The sequence below is a fragment of the Mauremys mutica genome, chromosome 1 (assembly GCF_020497125.1).
Source record: "Mauremys mutica isolate MM-2020 ecotype Southern chromosome 1, ASM2049712v1, whole genome shotgun sequence".
Classification (NCBI taxonomy): Eukaryota; Metazoa; Chordata; order Testudines; family Geoemydidae; genus Mauremys; species Mauremys mutica.
In genome coordinates, this window is record NC_059072.1 from 298,121,675 (window position 1) to 298,143,461 (window position 21,787).

A 21,787-nucleotide genomic window follows, 5' to 3' on the forward strand; every position below is an offset into this window, starting at 1 on the left:
CATAATTCCATTTTTGTAATAGCTCTTGTAACGTACACCCCACTGCTTTTTGGACAGAGGTTGAGACAGAAATACTCCATACCTACCTATTGGAACATTGCCAGATAGTGTTTCCTAGTCATATGGCCAAGTTAGTTACTGAAAGACTTGCAAGTACCAGAAGAGAACACACAGTAGTTACATTTTTTTAAAAGAGTTGGAATACATTTTTCAAAATCACCTAAGGCCAGGTCTAGTGTAGAAAAATGGTGCATGTTGACATTTTGAAAACATTTTTCTTAGTGTAGAGGTGGCCTAACTGACTTAGGAGCCTAAGTCAATTGACTTCAGTATTCTAGAAAAATATTACCCCATGCATGATTACCACACAGATGAGGTAGATGCCAGTGGGGCTGGTATGCCTGCTGGTAGGGCTAACCCCACCCCTCTGGCCCTGTCAATCTTGTATGATAGGGAGACAGACTTTAAAAGGAAGGAAGTTGCAATCATCAGGGTGAGGGAGGAACAGGATTGCCCTAAGTGACACACTTTAGGAATGACTCTTGAAGCCATGAAGGGAATTCTTAGCCAGGGAGACTTTCACATTGACCCTGAGGAGAGTACAGTGGTCTTCCAAGTGAGCCTGACTTAGAGGCTCAGCCAGAGGGATTTCCCCAACCACTCCCTTTGTTGGTGTTGGATTGTTGGCAGCACTGTATACTTCCTGCCCCCTTCTTTGCTGGGGCAACAGAGAGGGAGTATCTCCAAATATAATGGGGTTTGTGATTTTCATTTTGATCCCCCATCTGAGCAGACTTAAGAAGGCCCACAAAGCACCTCCCTTGCACATAGCAAGGAAGTGGGGCCTGTGCTGGGACCACCTAGTGTAGATAACTGGGTGTGCTCAGGTCCTCCCACTCTCTCACTATTACCCCTATGTGTTTTAAAAACTAATTTAAAAACTTGGGTGAGGGGCACTAGTAATACTGCCTTTTCCCTTCCTTGTACATGGTTTCTTTGTGTATCGCCTGAACCCTTCTTTTTTAAAAAGATATTGACACAAATTTTGGGTGTGGCTAAGCCTTCTTTTGGGGTAGGATATGAAGAGGAGGCAAAGACATCTTTGTAACTCGCTGAGTTTAGCCCCAGTGCAATTTAGAACAGCAGCAGAAGGAATGACCTGGCCCAGAGTTGTATTAAAGCAAATGGATAATGTGCATTTTAAATATTTAAAAGCCTACCATGGTGGTGAACAAGAACATTTTTGTATTCATACTAGAACTATATGAATCTAGTGCTTCCAGTCTTCCACAATACTTCCAAAGACTGCTGCTGATAGTATTTATCCAATATGACCCTTACTCTGGACTGTGCCTTAAATGCTTTGTATGGCCCATATAGTGTTGCAGAAGGAAAACATACATTGAAGAATATATAAGGATTTGAAAAATGACACTGCAGTCTAAAATGACTCTGCAAAATAGAGTCCAATGTATTTACCATAAAAGAGAATAATGAATCAATCTAGAGTATAGCATATAATTTATCAACATTAGCCTTGGACGGTGCATCAAGCACAGTATGATTGATTTAAGTGGGTAGATTTTTAACATTTTGAACAGGTGGCCAACTTATAACAACAGTTTAAACTTTTATAGCATCTTATCATGCTGAGGTAGCTCATGGTGTTTTAAAATTACATTAAAATTAAAATTTAATCTATCCTGCAGAGTTAATAATTAGCTAATGTCAGTGAAAAGTCAGTGAAAACTAATCAGTCTTAAGTGTAGACTTAAATAAGGGAGAAATAGGGACATCATGGCAATGAGTTTCCTCCAAGCAGATGCAAGGTGTTGAAAGAGCAAACTCCTTGAGTTACATTTCAGGAGCGACAATTCAGAAGCCCATATTAGTTGACCTCTTCTACCCTCCAGTAAGGAGACTCAAACACAGGCTTTGTCCTTGTTTGCATAGCGATGAGGAGTTCAAAATATGTTTGAAAAGCTAATTGTGGCCTGGGCTGTCCTAAAATGCAGCCAACAGCTGCCTGTTCCCTTTCCCTTTAGCAAAGAGAAATAGTAGTCTGAAGAGGAAGGATAGTCTTTCAGTTAGGGTGCTTGCTTAGGCTGTGGAGCATGTAGATTCAATTCCCTACTTCGTCATAAACTTGTCCTGGTCAAGTCACTTCCCCTCTCTGTGCTTCAGTTCCCTATCTGAAAAAAGGGGGGAACTTTTTCTTCTTAGCATATGCACAACATGCCTCAGCTGGTACGTAACCAGGATTCATCACCAAATGTGGTCCACTGATTGGATCATTAGCTTCCCTGACCTGGCCCAGGTACTGACGGGGAGTGCAATGTGAACACTGATCCATGGCCCCCAAAAGGGGGATAATTATACTGGAGTGTTGTGAGGGTATATACCATAGAGAAGAAAGAGAGTTCTGATGAATAAACTTGCTTTTGTCTAGCAAAAAGACAAGCAGAAGAGAATCTTATGGTTTTATGCATTTATTATTGGGGAAAAATATGTAAATGTACATGCAGATGAAGTATAGCCCTCTGGTTCTTGTCAAGCTGCCAATGTGGGCATTAGTGTTGCAAACTTTGGGCACCCTGTAGGGCTTTTATGTCAGCCTAAGCACCTTGTTAATATTATAAAACTTTACTGATAATAAGTGCAATTAGGTCAAGATTGAGGTCACACCAGTGAACTGCCTAGCGCCAGGATTCTTGACTATAGGGAATGGCTATACACAGAATGATCAAAGAAGAACAAGAATGTATTATTAAAGAGATGATTGAAACCAGCAATCAACACTTAAAAATTCTGGAACGTTTGTACTTCTGTCATCAAGACAGAACAGCGGAAGCAGAGCAGGGTTTATCTTCAAACCGTACATTGAAAGAGAGCCAAAATAGGCATAAATACTATTCATTTTCCTGGTTTGAATACAAAAGTGATCATGCATCACCTCTGTGATAGGTTTTAAAATATTTAAAATGCATATTATCCATTTGCTTTAATAACTTGTCATTGGTTCCATATACATTAAATAACTGTAAGTGTATTTTAATAACTACATTATATAAGAAATAAATGTGGGTGCCCTCTACATGCTAATCACAATGACAGAACAGCAGATAACATGTTAAACTGGGTAAGACTGTTTGTATCAATTTTGTCTTTTGAAAAAGCATTTATAGCAAGTTAAATTAAAATACTTATTAAATGTCAGAAGTTCTAATAAGTGACTGATATCTAATTAATGTGCCATGTGATAATTTTAAAATGTTAATTAATGCCTCAAACCTCAATAAGTGGTACTTGACCTATTAATTTATTTCAGACAAAAAATACAATAATTGTCTCCTAAATAAAATGCTTATAGCACTTCATTTAAAGTGTTAGCATATAGTGTTGACATAGTGGCACGCTGATTTAACAGAAGGCCTTGACGTAGGGATAAACTATGAACTTTTGCTTCCTGGCTTGATGGAGAATAAGCATTCTAGCTTTCTTGTTTTCTTCTAAAGTTATATGGTGAGTTCATGATCTTGAGTGGAAGGAATTATGATCACAGGCTAGAGCATGCTGTAATTCAGGCAGTCAATGTGCAAATGTATTCATACAGCTCTGCCAATGCACATCAGACCTAAATTGCAATATGCCCACTGTCTGAGTCCTGAGTATCCCTTAGGTAGATTGGCAATGATGATGTGTTGGGGATGAATTTCTGTTGCTTACTGAATCAGACCACCAAAGTATTGGCTAGAAAAGAAGGATAGTCCAGAGGTAGCATGTTATCCTTAAACGTGGGCTGACTTGGATTCAAACTCCTTCTCTACCACTGCCTTCCTGTGTGACTTTAGACAAATTACTTACTTTAACTGTGCCTTGGATCCTTCACCCTAAAATGGGGATTATTCATAGATTCATAGATTCTGGGACTGGAAGGGACCTCGAGAGGTCATCGAGTCCAGTCCTCCGCCCCCATGGCAGGACCAAATACTCCCTATACCATCCCTGATAGACATTATCTAACCTACTATTAAATATTTCCAGAGATGGAGATTCCACAGCCAAGCCTTCCCTCTTTACAGGGGCAATGTGAAGATAAATATATTAAAATTGCCTGGTGCTCAGATACTGTGGTAAGGGTGGCCGTATAAGGCCTCAGATGTCCATTTGTAACTAGAGATGAGTGACATTATTTGTTGTGAAGAATTACCTTTTTCTCCTTGCAGAGTAGTCACACAAAGTTTATTATTTCCTCAGATTGATCTCTTACCGTCACTGAGTAATTTTTATTGCACTTTTTTATTTTATGGATTAATTATGAGCAGTTTGATGTCAGTATTCAATACCAGAAACCCTTTATTTAATGAACGCTGATTTTTATACAACTCCCTGTTTATCTGGAGTTATTGTTTTTTTCTCCTCTAGTCCAATAGTTGGTTATTGTATTTCCCATGATTATGAGAAACTCTCATTTTACAAATTTTTGGTACTCTCCTGAAACTTTTGTAAAATCAAGACTATCAGAATTTTGTTCTGTTTTGCTTAGTTATGATTGTGTGATGGGGTGTACTCCTTACACTGACTCTCCAAGGGCCAAGTTAGGCCAAGTGGGCCCAATCAGCCAATTATGGGGAGATTCAGGCTGGAGAAAGCTAATTAGAAGAAATCTCACCTGTGAGGTAAGGGAGAAGGCAGAGGGAGAAGAAGCATGGTAGGAAGGAATCCAGGGGTGAAAGCAGTAAGGCTGGTGAAGATGAAGAGCTTAACTTTTCACTACAGGGCCCTGAACTGGAGCTCAGAGTAGAGGGTGGGCCTGAGTTCCCTTACCAGCCACTGCCAAGTGGTGTTATTAAGGGAAGTGGATATGAAGACTGCTGCAGTCCCTGCTGGAGTGAAATATTCAGGGCAGCAAGCATAAGGATTGGCAGATGCTGCTTGTGGAAAGAGCTTTGAAAGATGATTTTGAAGGGGAAACCACTGAATGACCTGGCCAGATGGCTGAGTCACAAAGAGGAAACTGCAGTTTTTGGTGTGGGCAAGGGGCCACAATATGAAAAAGAGACAAAGTGACAGAGTGCAACCGCAAAAAGGGGTGTTGGTCTGGCAGAGCTAATCCCCAGAACCACCAAGAGGAGTTGCCATTCAGCAGTGAGTAGGGCAGCTCCACCACAAATTGATTAGACATGGTACTGTTTCTTTTTCATTATGGGATCCCTCCTGGTAAGCATATTCACATGTGCACATTTCAAATCTGGCTTCTTTGAATATTTGCTCATGTGAGTTTTCAGATTCATTTTCCAAGAACATTTAAGTTGGAATTTGGCTTAAAGGTTCTGGTCAGTCCTTACATTACAAGAAACAGTTCGTTTTTCCCTGGGTTTATATAACATGAAGCTTATATAGTTTCTCAGTATGGGCCCAATTCTGTACTATGCTGCGTACTTGTTACATAAGTAGTTCCACTGAAGCCAGTAGGGCTGCTTTCATAGTAAGGCTCTACTCAAGATGAGTAAGGGTATGAGAATCAGGTCTTATTTGAAGGTTCTCAATGAATGGCGAGCTACAGCATATCAGTGCAGCTCATTTTTAAGTTGAACAGTACAACCTAAATTACAGAAGCACACACATAAAAGAATTTTCTAAGTTAAGGATCTTTATTAACCTTATTATGACAGTATGAAACACGTTCCAAGTTCCTATCCCTGTTGGAAACATTCTCTTTCCTGGAGTGCTAATGTGTGTTGGCTCCCACACAAAATTCCCTATAATTTCCATTTTTTTTAAATAATTACCCTTGATACAACACCTCTAAACATTCAGAATGCTTGATTGCCAAACAAAATATTGTAAAAAGGATTCACTGTTAAAATGTAATAGGCTTTCTCAGCTACAAAATATCATAACTGAAGTCAATGGAGTTACCCGGGCATAAAAAAGGTGTAAAGAAGCAGGGAATCAGGCCCTCAGGTAGCGTTATCCATGTTAGGAAATAACTGCTCTGAACAACTTTGCATTGTTTGAGTCACTAGAGGATCAGCTTTTTAGAGACAACAATAAAATTAATTCCTGGCAGAGATATGTGCCATGATCATAACTTCCGCAATTATAGCAAACAATGGTTGTTTCGCCTGGATTGGTGTCCTTGGAGTTATGACCTTGTGTCACTGAGAGAAGCATTCAGCAGTGTCAATGACTGACACTGGCAGACCTCCCCTGTAAGGAATCCTAAATAGTACAGCCACCACCAGCAACAGCTACTAATGGAAAAAAATGCAGAAACAAAACAATCTCACCACTGCCCCCCAGTCACTAAAGGAAAAATGGAACATTCAAAATAATAAGAGTTTAATTTAGTTCTAAAGTTCCCGAATCACCTGTTGGTTACGCTGGTGTAAATCAGGAGTAACTTCGTTGAAGTTACTGGTATACTATTGGTGTAAATAAGATGAGAATTAGGACTAAAAGACCCAGATCCTCAAAGGCATTTAGGAACCTAACTCTCATTGAAATCAATGGATGTTAGGTGCCTATAACCTTTGAGGATCTGGGCTTAAGTATTTATTTTTGATATCCTTTGATCAATAAACTAAGTTTCCCCAACCACCTGCAGGAATTTTTCTAAAACAAAAGATATGGATTAACCATCTATTTGTTTCTATTTGTTAGTAGGAACTTGTATTACAAGTCTAATTCAAATCCTTCTAGATTTTTCCTTTCTCAAGCAAGATGTGGATGGGAGTTACATTAATTCATGTAGGTATGAGCAAATACTAAAAATGCTAGCCTTAGGCTGGCAACTTTCCTGAGGCTTGCAGGAAAGAGTTAATCCTTTTGTCTGAGAAGGAGCACAGTTGGTTGCAATTAGTGAAAAGAAGTTCAGTGAAAAGATATTCAGTGAGGGTGAGGGATCTAGCTGAGGGGATTATATAAAGTTGTGCATAGGGTTGGTCTGAGAGTGACTAGGAAAGACCTGAGAAGAGTGTTTCTGCAGATACTAACCAAAAAAGGTAAGTGCTTGGCAAAGAGAAGCGTCCAAAACTCTGGAATGGAGTTTCCTACTCAGAGAGAGTTGGGACAGGAGCAAGATTAATGGGAAGTCTTGTTAGGGAGATGCTGCAAAGCCCTGATTCAAGGGCGGTTATGGGAAGCTTGGAAACAAGAGTGAATACTTTATTGTTTAATACAAATAAACCAGACCCTGGAGGAAGAGACATAAGTAGCATAAGCTGTGAGGTAAGAATAATAAAAATGGCTGACACTAGAAACTGGCTTCTTTCTTCTTCCTCCTGCTCTCCACTTCCTGTGCCATGACTGCTCCTGGATAAATCTGCTGCTAAACTGTTTGACAATCTTTCAACTTTTGTTATGGGAAAAATTCCTTTTCGTAGGTAAAAAGAACTCTTATGGAAAATACTTGTTTCCTTTGGCACTTTTTTGATGTAAAATCAGAAAAATACTTGGGTTATATTTTTATCTTACTTTACAAAAACTGAATTTATTTTTCTTAAAATTGAATTTGTATTGAATTACTGGGTTTGGAAAAAATAACTTCTTTTTATTGCTGAAAAAGTGTGAGAAATAATATTTTTTTTAAAGCACAGTAGTAGCTGGTGCTACCAAGTAGAGCAACCTGCTGCTGAGCCTGATCCCTTCTGTGTTAATGGATATAGGAGATTCTTGGCATGAGCTACTGTTGCTGCAGTAAGCTTAGGCAATTTTTATGATTAATATTTTTTGGGTTGCTTGTTTACATGAATTGGGGTTACTTCAATGACACCATGGCAATTTACACCAGCTGAGGTGCTGGCCCATATGATTAGCGACACCTGAACTAATCAAAGAATCTTTCTATTTAGACATATTATGCTTATTTATTGGCAATTACTACAGTGCACTAGAACCTTTCCCCAAAAGACTTATTCTTGTATTGAAGAGGACTGAGGAAATGGTTGTGGTGTTCAAATACCTGCAACAGAGGCTGGCAGCTGCAGAGGCAGGTCTCACAGACAAAATTGAAGGAGGAGGAAAGCAAAGCTGGAAAAGGAAGAGTTGGTTGGAGTTTCAAGTGAAGCTCCTGGAAGACGAGAAGATGGGAGCCCTTCAGTATGAAAGAAACTTCTACTGATGAAGTGGAATGCAAAGGATGAGAAGCTGGACAAGGGGTGCACACACATACCCCCCGGCTGACACTGTCTTGAGGGGGAGGGCTTGTGATGGGGTGTGTAAACCCCACACTGGTTAAGCATGGTTTAACAGGAGCCTCAGTCCAATTAGGCTACAGAGTGGCACCTGGAGGGTTGTGAGGCATAAATAGTGATCAACCCCAACTAGAGAGGACCTGGGTCTACATAAAAGATAAACAGGGACATGGAAGAGAGGCCAAGAAAGAGACCCAAGAGAGAGATAGCTGGGCATTTCCTCTCTTGGGGTAAAGGCTGAGAGAAGCCTGGGAGATTTTGAGCCAGAACTAGAGGGGCCTGAGCCAAGAGAAAGCCTGTGAAACACTAAAATAAGAGCAAGAAAGATCATTGAACTGATCTCAGGAAAAAGCCCTGAGGAAGGAGGGGCTGCCTGGGACCTGCAAATGAAGCTAACGGTTTCAGTGAAGCCTGCTAGAGGAAGGGAAAAAGCTGGGTGCACACAGTTTTAAGGTAAAGGCTACAAGAGATGGTGATTTTCACTTCAGCAGGCCCAAAAGAGGGTTCAGTACAGAGCTCCGAATGAAGAAGTACCAAGAGATAAGGAGTTCTCAATACAGCAAGCCCAAGACAGGGATTGGTAAAGTACTGGAAATTGAGTGGAACTAGAAGTACTTGAGATTTTTTGAGTGGCAAAACATTGAAGATTCCCTACTACAGACCTGTGGGTCTTAGTAACCCCCAGAAAGGGGAAGAAAAGACTGAACTTTGGGCATTGTTTTAGGTGAACTTGGGGCTGCATTACTTCAAAAGGGATGTGGAGCTAATCCATGACCTGGCCGTAGGACTGAACTGAGAGAAGAGGTAGACCACCTGAAGGACCAGAGTGACCTCTGACAGGGGACCCTAGAAAGGACATTTCTACTATGCTATGCCCAGCCATAAAGGGTGAGTCCATTCTTCTACGCCACACTAAAGTGGACCCCAGTAGTTAAGGGTCAGATTGTAAAACCCTTTCTGATGCTAGTGAGCATTTATGTGAGTAAGAGCTTGCTACTGGGTGACATTCATCCACCTGTAATAGACTACTAGGATAAAGCCTGTGTGCCAGTTAAGTGCCTGCTAAGCCCTGCCTTGTGTTGGTCCTTTGTGCAGGAATGAATTTCACCCTAATGTAAGTAGGGGAGTTCAGTTTTAGCCTTGAACTACTCTCTCTCTCTCCAGAAAGCAATTGGGTTTAGGAACTACTGCAACAGCAGCCTGATGTAATGTTCCAGGATCATAAAACATTAGTGTTTTTCTTCTCCCAGCTATAACACAAACTGCTATAACTGAAGGAAACATTTTACTTCTGTCAGGGTTAAGTGAATTAATGCAGACTTTAAGTTACTTTTGCCATGCAAATGTTGGATAATGTGTGATGGTCAGCACTATTTATTTTCCAACCTTGGTCAAAATCTTTACATGGCAAAAATAAGCAAATTGTTTAACATCTCTACTTTTGACTTGGGACTGGATCACATAAATGTATTTTAAAATAATGGGAGCTATTTTATGATAAATACTAAACATGTGACTCCCTCTTAGCTCATGACTATTAAGAAATACACAATGGATATATATATATATATATATGTTTTTATTTTTATTGTGAATACTATTTTACATTGTGGATTTCTTGTTGAGATTACCAGTGTTCACTGTTCTTGCTCAATGCCACTTTAGAGGTAATCATTTTGCAGTCGTGGCCTCTGATAAGAATGCTTTCCAAGCCTTGTCTGTATATTGCATGCAACTGTAATTGTTTTGAAAATAAGTCAAAGTAGTTGTGATGAGATGTATGAACCCACACTGGAAGCGAAGGAGTTAAGAAGCAACTTTGGGCCCAGGTGACCCTGCCAGGCCCACCTACAGAGCATGCTCTAGCTGAAGTTGAAGCTTGAAAGGGAGCCAGAGAGCTCAGAGTGGCCTGACAGAGCAGGGAGGGAGACCTACCTTAAGAGCTCTGAAGAAGAGTGCAGCAGACAACTTTCTCTTGGTAGAAAGCCTGCCTGCTGAGCCCAGGGTGGGGGGTGAAAGTTCAATTTTTCTTTTACTGCTTTGAGGCAAACTATATGACTTTAGCAAGAGAGTGGGTGGTAGGAAGTGGCCCAGGGAGATAGCCTGGGTTCTGGACATTGGTACCTCTCACAGGGCTCTGGGCCAGAGCCTAGTCAAGTGGGAGGGCCTGAGTTTCTCTACCAGCCCTCCTCCTTATGAGTTCATGGGAACTCTCACTTCCAGACTCTCCCTTGGGGAAGAAAGGAGAGACTAAAGATCTTTAGACCCCCCGCGGCTGGGATTGGAGACCCGCAGCGGTCAGTAGACTGACTGAAAGTCCCCTCCAGTCAGGAGGTCGGGGCAGGGAGGCATATCTTCCTGTGGACTCTGTCACCTGGAAAAGGATTAGACTGATTGGTGACCTGACTGGCGGGTTGAGTCTATACCCAACAAAAGGCAGACTGCCATGGGACGTGACTGTGGCCTGGGGGAAATATTGGAGGCAGGCTGAACAGAGGCTTAGTCCCCTAACTGCTAAGTGATGCCACCAGCAAACACTGCTCATCACAGTAGTAATGTTGCTCTAGTGATGGCCTATGAGTACGGTGATAGGTATGAATCACTTTGGTAGTTCCCATTTTGAATACCAGTTGAGTTATTTGTTTAACAGCCAGTTCAGATAATCCAATTTGAAGCTGGCATAACCAGTGAGGAGAACAGATGTGATTGAGCTTGTTGAGGCATTTATAGCAGACACTTGAGCCTTTAGCCTTGGCTATAGCCAAGGGGCACACATCTAACTCGCGAAGAAGTGGCAGTGCAAAGCTGTTTCAGACTTGCTCAGGCCAGCTGTGTGCTTGTCCAGCCCTCCGGTATAAACAACAGCAGCTTGAAGGTTATAATAGAACAGTGATTATTGCTTTTCTTGGTCAAATGGTGGCACTATATAAAGTATTAAGAGTGCTGAACAGAAGCCAGTGTGATAAGACAACTCTCTGCACTCAGGGGAATCACACCCTCCTATTGTGGTGAAGGAAGTGAACAGAAGCAGGTTACAAATGATACTAGCACGGCTAAGAGACCTATGGGAGGTGGAGAGGCAATGCCCCTGAGAGGGTTAGCCATGTCTTTCTGATTGTATTAACTGAGCCAATAGGGTTATATGGACCAGGGTCAAGTTGTGCTGTATAGTAAATTTTGACTAGGGCTGGGCAAATATAAACTTCCCTGGCTGTTTTCTTTTGTTCTGACTGAACCCAAACTTTTCAAGTTTGAGTTTGCAGACATCATATCTCAACACAAACATCATGTGGTGATGGTCAAATGCAATGCTTGGGCATCTTATTTCTAAAACTTGAGGCTTTGGTTACAGATATCTTAATTTTGTTAGTGCCTCTGTGTTTTTTTTTCAGAACAGCATTGACCTATCTGGAGTTCTGTAATATATGAACAATAAGCATGAACATGAGCAAAACATTGCAAACAGTGATACTTTAGCACTAAAGGTCACTGAACTGTAGTTATACATGTGCTCTTTGAATTGTGTGGGCACTAGAGGTAACATAATTAATCCAGTTAAAGTTAGAATAGTGTGGACCCCTTTGGCAACCTTAATTTATGTACCAAACAGGAGTATAACCTTTCTGAAATCATGAAATGTTTCAATAATTTATTCCTAACCTTTTTTTATTGGTGCCTTTTTCTTCAAAGTTCTGTATGGAAACAAAACTTGGGTATCAAAATAACCAAGTGATTCTGGTTTTTTGGAAGACTTTAATTCCCATTTTGTACTCATGTGGGGTTTTTTGAGGGCCAAACTTTCAAAAGAGCTTCTGACCCAAGAGCTCCCAGTTAGGCTCCTAAAAATATTAATGGCAATTTTTTTCAAACAAAACTCAGCACATGGCAGTTCCCACTAGTCTCATTTCTGAGTGCAGAGCACTCTTCAAAAATCTGGCCTCTAAGGAAGTGTCTAAACTTTGCTTGTCTGAGCTAGTATGCTTCATTAATATTCACATGCATGATATTTGGGGGGGGAATATGGGGGACTGAGAGGAGTAGTCAAGCAGTCTTTAAACAGTGATTATGAAAACAAAATATTAATTACAATTAAAAACTCCAAAAATATCTGCTTGTTTCATTGTGAAATATATAGCTGTGCTGAACTATGTCATGTGATTTTACTTTAACGTATAGTATATAATGCATTTTAAGAAGTGGAAAACCTGCTTCGACACACCTGTTTCAAGTCTGAATTCTGAGCCTACCTGCAGATCACCAGATGTTCTGGTATTTCATTGCTTGCGTGTCTCTACGTGTATTTTATTGTGTTTACTAAAGAAAATGCTTTCAATAAAGTTACTGAAGACATTTATTTCCCTGCTGAGTGACAAACCAGTTTAGAGATTCTCACAAGATGTTCATGATACTCTATTTTGCAACTGCCAGTAAAGGAAGAAGTTCATATAAATAAGTGGCTTAATGTGTCAGTGCTGTATGCACTATAATGAGGACAATTTACTGGGGTTTTGTAGCTTGCTAAAATTTGTGTCTTCTGTCCCTTGTATAAAAGAAGCCGATAAAATAAGCAAAATAAAACTGTTATGGAAGCTTACATGCTTAAAGTATGATATGAACTCACTTCCCAAAGAATTTACTCTAACAATCAAAAGGGAAAAAAAAGTGAAGAATTTTCTGAATGAAAATGGATAATAAAAATAGTGTTCATTAAGGAGAATCTTTGGAGCACTAGAAAAACTTGTGTGACTAACTGGGTCTTTCCAACATAACTGGAGTTTACTAAGGTGCTGAGGATCACGCTTTAAAAAAACCAACACACTCCAATTTCATATAATATCTTATAGAGGAGATAAATCATCCAATCACATTTAAAATTCAAAAAAATTGTTGTAAAACACAGGACAAGTATATTAAACAGAACTGTACAAAAGGTGATGGGGTTTTGTTTTGTTTTTTAAAACACAAGCAGAGAGGTCCAGATTTGTATTCGTTATTTCCCATTAGCATGTTGGCTCACTATACACCACCACAAGATACTGAACTATTTTTGTTCATTTTCTCCTATCCCTCTGCCCTTTTGTAATGAATACAACAGAAGAGTGGGCACTGTTGCTCTACATTACTACTGCACCTTCCCATTCGGAGTTCTTCATTAGGAGTCTATAAATACAGAGTGGGTTAAGAGATCCTGAAGGAAGCCACCTGTCTAACTTAAGATTGGTGCTACAGAAAATAGTGTTTAATTGCAATAGTATTGTTACTGTAAATCAGATGTTTTAGTTTTGTTTACAAATTGATTGAGGAGTCCTGGACATTGAATGAACATTCCACTGTCATGTATGCATCAGATGTGTTTGTCGTGTCTAGCTCTAGACAATAAGGCCCAATGCCTTTTGCTGTTCCTTGTTTTTTTTTTTTCTTAGCATCGATCACTTGTTCAACTAGTCTGAAATTGTTCTGTCAGTATCTTCAGTTCCCGTTGCTACTAATAATTAATAAAGGGATTTATTTTGTGGATGTTGCATAGTTGGTATCTGACAAATGTACTTGAAGTGTCTGTTGCCAATTTGTTTTGTTGTTATTTCTGTACTACCATGCTGTTTCAGTCAGCATGCTGACAAGAGAAATAACTTGAGGTTTATTGTGATGGGGAAAAAAATAACTGAAATGATCATCCTAATGTAGCAGAAGTACAAAAGAAAAAAGGACACTATCACTCTAGGTGGTGATGAGAGTGAAACTACAGTGGTATTTCCAGGAATGGAGTTTCTCTGTGTTTTCAAAAACTACCCCATCAAACATTGGGGATTTTATTAAGCATCTTCAAAGTTATTCTTAAACTCTACTGTACTACAGTGTTACCCTCTGCAGAACCCCATTGCTAGTGCAGGCTGGGCAGTTTCTTTATCAGAAAACGCTGTCGCGCAGCAGATCTAAGACTTAGCACCTAGATCTGGTCATCAGTGATTTCGGCTGTAGTGGTCACTTAGCCAATCCAAAGATTCTCAGTTGAGTTTAATCAGCTCTGTCTTTAAACAGTGGAGTGGGGGAGGATCAAATCATGTCTAGGACTCTTTAAGTAGAACCAACACTACCAGGTACAAGCGCCTGTCTCCATCCTCTCTTCCCTTTCACTGGGATTTGGCATCCCTACCCCCTGCTTAGCTACTGCAGTTCAGTTGAGGGTGACCCTCTCCACCAGGGCAGGCCAAACACAGCCCTGTCACCTACCTTCCTATCTCTCTCTCTCTCACACACACACACTCACACACACACACCAAGGACAACAACCTTTCATCACCCCTGCACCCAACACCAAAAGGACTCACAATCCAGCACCAGCCAAAAGTGATCATTTGGGCAAAACAGCTCTTTCATGCTGCACACCTAGGCGGAGTAAGTGTGTCTATGCAAACAAGGTCAGTTCTTGAAGGTTTTTCCCCCAGCTCATCTCTTGATGTCAGGGGAGAGCTCATCCAGACCCTACTACATCCTTTCCCTAGCTGAGAATTTGTCATCCTGGCAAATCATACTCCATATTATATCAAGTCCATCTCCATTCCAACAATTTTGGGCAATGGGAAATCATGTGGAAGAGACTTTGAGGGAACAGACAATTTGGATGAGAATTTGAAAGAATAGTCTACGTTGGAAAAGAAAAAACTGAAGGACAGAATGATGAAAGTTGGGGTTGGGAGGGAACGGGATCTAAACTTAGGGAATAGGCAAAAGGAACAGGGAATGAACAGAAGGCAAAGAAACTAAAAGCAGAAAGTCTTAGACATCATGAAAACTGGAAGGAGGATGAAGAGAAAAAGTGTAGTAAAAGATGTAAAAAAGGACAAAAGTATCCCAATGCTTAGTAATAGGTCCATGTGACAAAGCTTTCAATCTAAATAGACAAAGCAGACTAAGAGGAATGGAGGAGGGAGGGGAACAAATTGGTGAAGTGAATATAATCCAAGTCTTTTGACACCTAGTCCAGTGTCCTATCCACTACAATGCTGCCTCCAAAGACCAGTCCAAGCCCTTAAGAATAGTGTAGGAAATACAAAAGAAGGACTGAGACTGGAAATAAGCAGTAACAGGAAAGATTAATGCTATTTTTCTCTAGCCTATCCTATTTCTCTGTTACCCAGGTTTTCCCTTTGAAAAGGATTGTACTGGGGAAGGTGGCAGGCTCAGGAGTGGGAGATAGCCTTTCCCTTCACTCCTGGTTATTAAAGTCCTCTTGCATATATAAACTTCGGGTGGGCTAGAATTTGCTTTATCAGCCCTCTCCTAGTACTTCAATATAATTCCTAGAGAAAGCACACAAAAAACTAGTCATTTGGGGATTTCCACCAAGGATTGCACAGGGTCAACCTCCCTACAATAAAGTCCAAAAAGAATTAACTTAATTCTTAACTATCAGCTTTATACAATATTATAATGATAATATAGCTTAATTTCTACTAAATATTAAGACTACTTCATAATCCACATACCTTGTCTTCAGTTTTACATATAAACAAAAGAAACAAATTAAATCTGAACAATGAGATTATAAACACACAGTGAAAAGTAACTCAGAGTTCCAAAAGCTTAAAGTGAGCTCACTGAGTCTGTTAGTCTTTGTTCATCAGCTCGATCCAGTTTGCTAAATCAAAAGCACTGCAATAATATCTTGCCACCTCTTGCTTGCAGAAATCTCCAGTTGGAACCCACGATGCGGGGTTGGACTATGACTTGGCTACATAAATTAGAAAATTCATCGATATAACTATTTAGGTTTTTAGAATCAAATTACACAACCACAATAGAAAATAACACACTCATTTACTGGCTTGAGAAGGTGACTTTGTTTATATTTTTTACTAAGAATGCCTCAAAAGAGTGCCTCACTTGTGCCAACTTGTTATCAGTTCCAGTGTTGCTAACACAACAGAGGGGGAAAAAATCTGAAACTAGATCACAAAACAATGTGGTGAGTTACTTACATTCCAGCTCACCAAGATCTTCTTTCCAATAGCTCTATAGTAGTCAAGCCTTTTGTCGGACTATACTAAAGGATTTCTGTATGATTTCTGTATTCTGTATGATTTCTGTATTAATGCCATAAGGAGATGTATGGTAGATAGACTGAATGTACCCCCCCACTCCCACACACACACACATAGTTTAGAGATCCAAAAGTGGTGTTAATTAGAAGGTCTTTTTCTTCTTCTCCCTGTGAGCAGTTTACAAGGCCAAACTGCTAATTGTGTCAGCACATCCTGGGACACAGAGTCTGCTCTCAGAAAAGCTAAGACCTTGCAGAAACAACCATTCCTCGGAACAGCACATAGAGATTCCCACCCTTCTCGTGTTCTTTATCTTGCTTGTTATGCATATTATATGGTAAGGGGGTTAAGCAGTTTCATTACACCCTAACAGTGGTTAAAGTCAAAAGAGATATATGTGGAAATTAAGCTAGGGTATGCATGTGAATGGATGTTGTGTGTGAACAGAAGATGAATGGTTAGGAGTGCCAGCCTAAGAGTTACAACGTCAGTATCGATCGGCTGAAGAATGCGCTAAGTGGAGATAACCGGATGATCCCTGGAGGGCAGACTGGAATCCACCCAACAGCCCCAAGGATGGGAGAACCAAAGAACAAGATAATATCTGAGAGCTGTCAGAGAGCCATCATGGATGTGCCATCTGCTGACTGATTCAGCAGCAGCATGATGAAGCCACTTTCATAGACTGGTATAGGAATAAACTCCTATAAAAATAGACCCTAAAAATGAAGGATTTTGAGTCTGGTTCTGCAACCACCCTCGAGGAGCGTCGGATGTGCATCTGACAAAGGCTCAGCTCCACCCTTGCGCCCAGGTTACCTGGCCAGTAACTTGGCATGAGCAACCTCTAGGCTGGTAACTAGATAGCAACTTTGCAGAACTTTTATGTGTATGTGTGTGTGAGTGAATGGAATGTAGTAAATATAACTGTCTACTTGCTTTGCTTCTTTTGGTATTTTGTGTGAGTACATGGGATAGAATATTTATCATTACTTGTTTACTGTGCTTATTTCTGTATTCACAATAAACGTGACATTTTGCCTTATCCCTTTTTAAAAGATCCTGTTGGTTTTTATTGTATTGGTACAACACTTTTAACCTATTTCCCAATGAATGATATCAGTCCTAGGATCTAACACACCTAACTTCCTGTAATAAACTCCTACATTTATGATAGACTGAGTGCAGTACAAGAAGCTTGCATACTTTCTTATTTTATGCTTGTATACACTTAGAACTTGAAAGGCAGTATGAAACATTATGGTAGACAGGTGTACAGTTCTACAATTTTATTTAACAACAGTAACTTGATCAATTTCAAAGCTACTTTACAGCAACCTTGATTGAAATCATTACAAAACAAAGACACACTGTACCTCTAACAACCCTTGAAACACATATACAGGCATGTACACTTCCTTACTAGTTGGCTATGCAGTTTCAGAAAGTGGCCAATTGACTGATGTGAGTCACCACCCAAACAAAAGTCTATGTTACTTATCACCAGATCTTTGCTCAGCCCATCAGGTTTCAGCTCAGTTACTGTTCACAGCAGGAGCTGACACTGCAAACACAGGTGAAGCAAAGGATGGACATGACTATAGTCTTTTTCTATAGTGCTAGCAGGCAACATGAATTGCTGGAAAATACAGACAGTTACAGGTGCCTGTCTGAGATAGATACCTGATGTCCCCAAGTGGCTGACCCAAGACTTCAGTCTTTCCCCTTCCAGGTGTCTTTGGCTTTCACACTGTAAATCTTCCATTTCTGTTCTCCTTGTTTTAATAACAGTGGTAGGACCTTAGTACGTATGGCTGTGCTGAGTCTGTGCATTATTAAACAGGTGATTTCTGATTATTCCTCCGTGTTATCAAGTGTCCTTATAAACATGTTATTTGGTTTCAGTTCTTTTATATTCTGCTGCTTTCAGCACTGAAATATTTCACTAACTTGATAGCATAAGTTTGCTTGATTGCAAACATTAGCTTTACTTCTTCACTTCATCACTTAAACTAAAAGTAATCAGTATGAATGCAACCTCTTTTCTTTCCTAACAACATTGCCCATAAGGTAAACCCTATCATTAAAGTGTAGAATATTTTCCCCAAAGCTGTATCACTTACAGTTGACTTTCCTTTTGCACACATTTTAATTATAATATTAGATTCCATTAAGCTGCTCCTTTTACTACTGCATCTAGCACATCATATAGTACCAATGATTGATATTAATGTAATATTTTTAATTCATTTGTTCATAGACATGGAAAAAGGGAAAGTCTCTTTCACCACACAAGTGGTACACTCTTGAAAAAGTCTGCAGTAACTCTTGAGTTTCTTCAGACTATTGAGCAGTCTAGCCATTGTCTAATGGTTTTTATTCTCTCAGCCCTCTGTTCTCTCTTTTACTAAAAAGCCTTGACACCTGGGAAATTCTTAAATAGTAATAACTCATAATTTTGGAACCTTAGGCCTCTTATTATTTTGTCTACACATGCAGGCCACGCCTTACCATTTCCTTCTCTGATTAGATGACTTTTGGCCCCGCTGTCACTTCTTTTTCATTATTACCAAAACCAAAAGGCAAACAGGTTTGTCCAGTGACATAACCAAAGTTTTTGCCCACTAATTGTACCCTCCGCACAATATTCTAGAGAACATAATGATCCAAAATATGCAGCTCACAATGGTGGTACTGCAATGTCCAGTCCTGGACAGAATCTATATTGAGTTCACCATCCAGCAGCTAGGGTTGGAGAAAGGGGAGAGCCCCACTATTGAATCACCACTACATCCATCAGGTAGATCTTTGCTTTTCAGATTTAAAACGAAAAACTAAGTTCCCTGAAACCTGTAAAGATTTCGGCTTGTGCATAACTTTCTCACTTGCTTTGAAGCCACTGGGATTATTCGTATGAATAAAGTGACATCTATGAAGGATAATAGGGGTCTAAGAACCCAGTCTTTCCCTTTCCTCCCACCCCCCAACCCTCTGGAGTTATTACACTCTGAGTGTAGTAAGACCCACCACCAGGTCTCCTTAAGGATCCCAACATCAGGGATAGTGTCCTGAATATGCAGGAGAGGAGGGAGAGAATTCACTTACATGCTTCTGCATCAGAGATTGTCCCCTTCCCATCCCTGCAGACACCATGCCTACTTTGTGGAGCAGCTGTCATTGTCATGCAAGGATATGGGGTAGCTGAGAACAAAGGTCATCTATTTTAGACTGGTTCTGACTGCTGGCAGCTGCAGGCTGCCGCCACCAGCAGGATCTCATTGCTGTTTCAGAGTTATGTAATGTTGAAATAAACATAAGTGCCTTACAAGCTTTCTGTGCCTTAATAAGCAAAACACGATCCCTTCACCAGTGTCCAGCCTGCTGGGTTTGCCTGACTTAACCTGAAATCACTTTGTGGCAGTACATGTCCAACAGTGTTTTCGACCACAAGTACAGGAGTGTTTCCCTAGTCTTCTGAAATGTACTGTGCTCATGTGGAAACATCCTTTGGACATGAATCTGCAATTAAAAAAAAATGTTGCAAAATTTACCAGAGTTAAGAAAACGTAATACCACCAAAAATCTAGTGAACTCCCAGGATATTTCTAAATGCCTTCTCTGTTGTTCCTCCGGGTGCTGAAATGGTAATGTAATATAGCAACTGGAAGAAAAAAAAATCCTTCCTTTTTAATATGGAAAAATATTCCCCAGTGTCTCAGATACTTTTTCAAATGCTGAAACCCATCTCTTTGTGAAATGTATTAATACTGTATAAACAGTACAGTATTTCTTTTTCTTTTTTGCTATATTATGTATTCCTTCGTTGTTTGTTGGCTGTATTGGTGGCACATCTCAGAGCAGCACGGGAATTTTATTAGGCAATACAGTGGTTAGAGAGGGAGTTCTTCAACCGGCCTCTGTTTGCTTTTTCTTCCTTTCATCCGATTTGGCTGAGATTATCACATTTTATTTCCTCGGATCCCCTTCAGGTTGGCAGAGGAAGAAAACTAAGCTCTTTATCTAATTTCTCTTGTGCCTTGCACTATTCTGACTTGGTAGCATTGTAGACACACTGTGTGCAGATGACTCCCCTTAGTACAAAGCAGTCTAGAATCACTATCTGCACTACAGATTTGACCATGTGAGGGGTACAGCTAACTCAGTTTTGTGTTGCCGGCAGGGAATAAGCCCATTCTATTAAACTGTTTTATGAATGATTTGTAGGGTTAGGGTCACAAAGCAGCTGGAGCATAGTGGTGAATCTGACCCTTTGTTTTGTACAGATTGAAGAAAATACAAATAGCTTTGTTCTGCTTCCACATCAATTGTTGAGACTAACACTCCCCATGCCTCTCTACAATTTAACACAATCCAGGTTCCTTTTATTTTTGAACCTTTTTTTCTTTAGCATCCCATCCAAACATTTCCAGTCCTTTCACATGTCTGTTACTCATATCTTCAAGAAGGGATCCCACTAACTACAAACAGGTTAGCTGAGAGAGACTTCTTGTCATCCTAACAGCTGCCTAGTGAGTTAAGATTTACCCTACAATGTTCTTTTTTCCCTCTTTTGTGAACATCTGGGAGATTATAACTACACTAGAGGAAGCAATGGTAGAGTATCATATAGTTTACGAGTGCACTATAGGTGGAAGCACCTATATATTACACTTATTTATGGATTAAGTTCTTTCCCATTTAGTTATATGGGTGCTTCCAAACCACTTGTATACTATATTATACCTGTATCATTGTCTCATCTAGTATAGTTACGAAACTTTTACTTAGAGTGTATTCCACCTTAACCAAGGCATAACTCCCACTGATTTTAAGGTCTGACATTTGACCCTATGACTCAATATTTTGCAATATCCACATTTCAGGACTTTATTACAGAAATGAAGTATTTTGGTTCAGTGTATTTGTATGCCACTATTGTGTGCATCTCATCATTATTGAGTACCTCAGATATTATCATACAGCCAAATCCTGAAGTCCTGGAAATCAGTGGGAATTATTACAGAGTAAGAATAGAGTGAAAACTATATAAATACTTGAGGAATTAGCCCACAGATGGAAAAGAACTTTTGTCAGAAATTCATTTCCAAATCTGTCATATAATGCTTCCAAACCACTCAGCCAAAGTATCTCAGCCAAATTACGGTGAGATTCACACAATGGCATATGAATATGCTGAAAGAAAATATTGTTTTTGTAATAGTCCTGAAACACTGAAAATGCAAAATGTTGAATCGTAAGGCCAAATCCGGAAGTTCTTGAAATCAATAGGAGTTTGACATGAACAAAGACTAAGTAAAGACTTTAAGATTTGGCCTATGGATGGAAAAGACCTGTGAGGGTATGCTGACTAATTCATGCTCCCTCCGATGTATTTCTTACAAGTTACACCTTCTAGAGCAGTGGTGGCCAGCATGTCCCTGTGGTCTGCCACTTGCCACAGCTCCCATTGGCTGGGAACGGTGAACAGTGGCTACTAGAAGCTGCCAGGGGCTGTGCCTGCGGACAGTCAACGTCAGCAAAATGTCT

The 21,787-nt window shown here is 40.0% G+C and overlaps 1 pseudogene; it reads left to right on the forward strand.

The window, feature by feature from the left end:
• The window catches only part of LOC123361272, a 123,318-nt pseudogene that overhangs the window by 84,105 nt on the left and 17,426 nt on the right, over positions 1-21,787 (forward strand).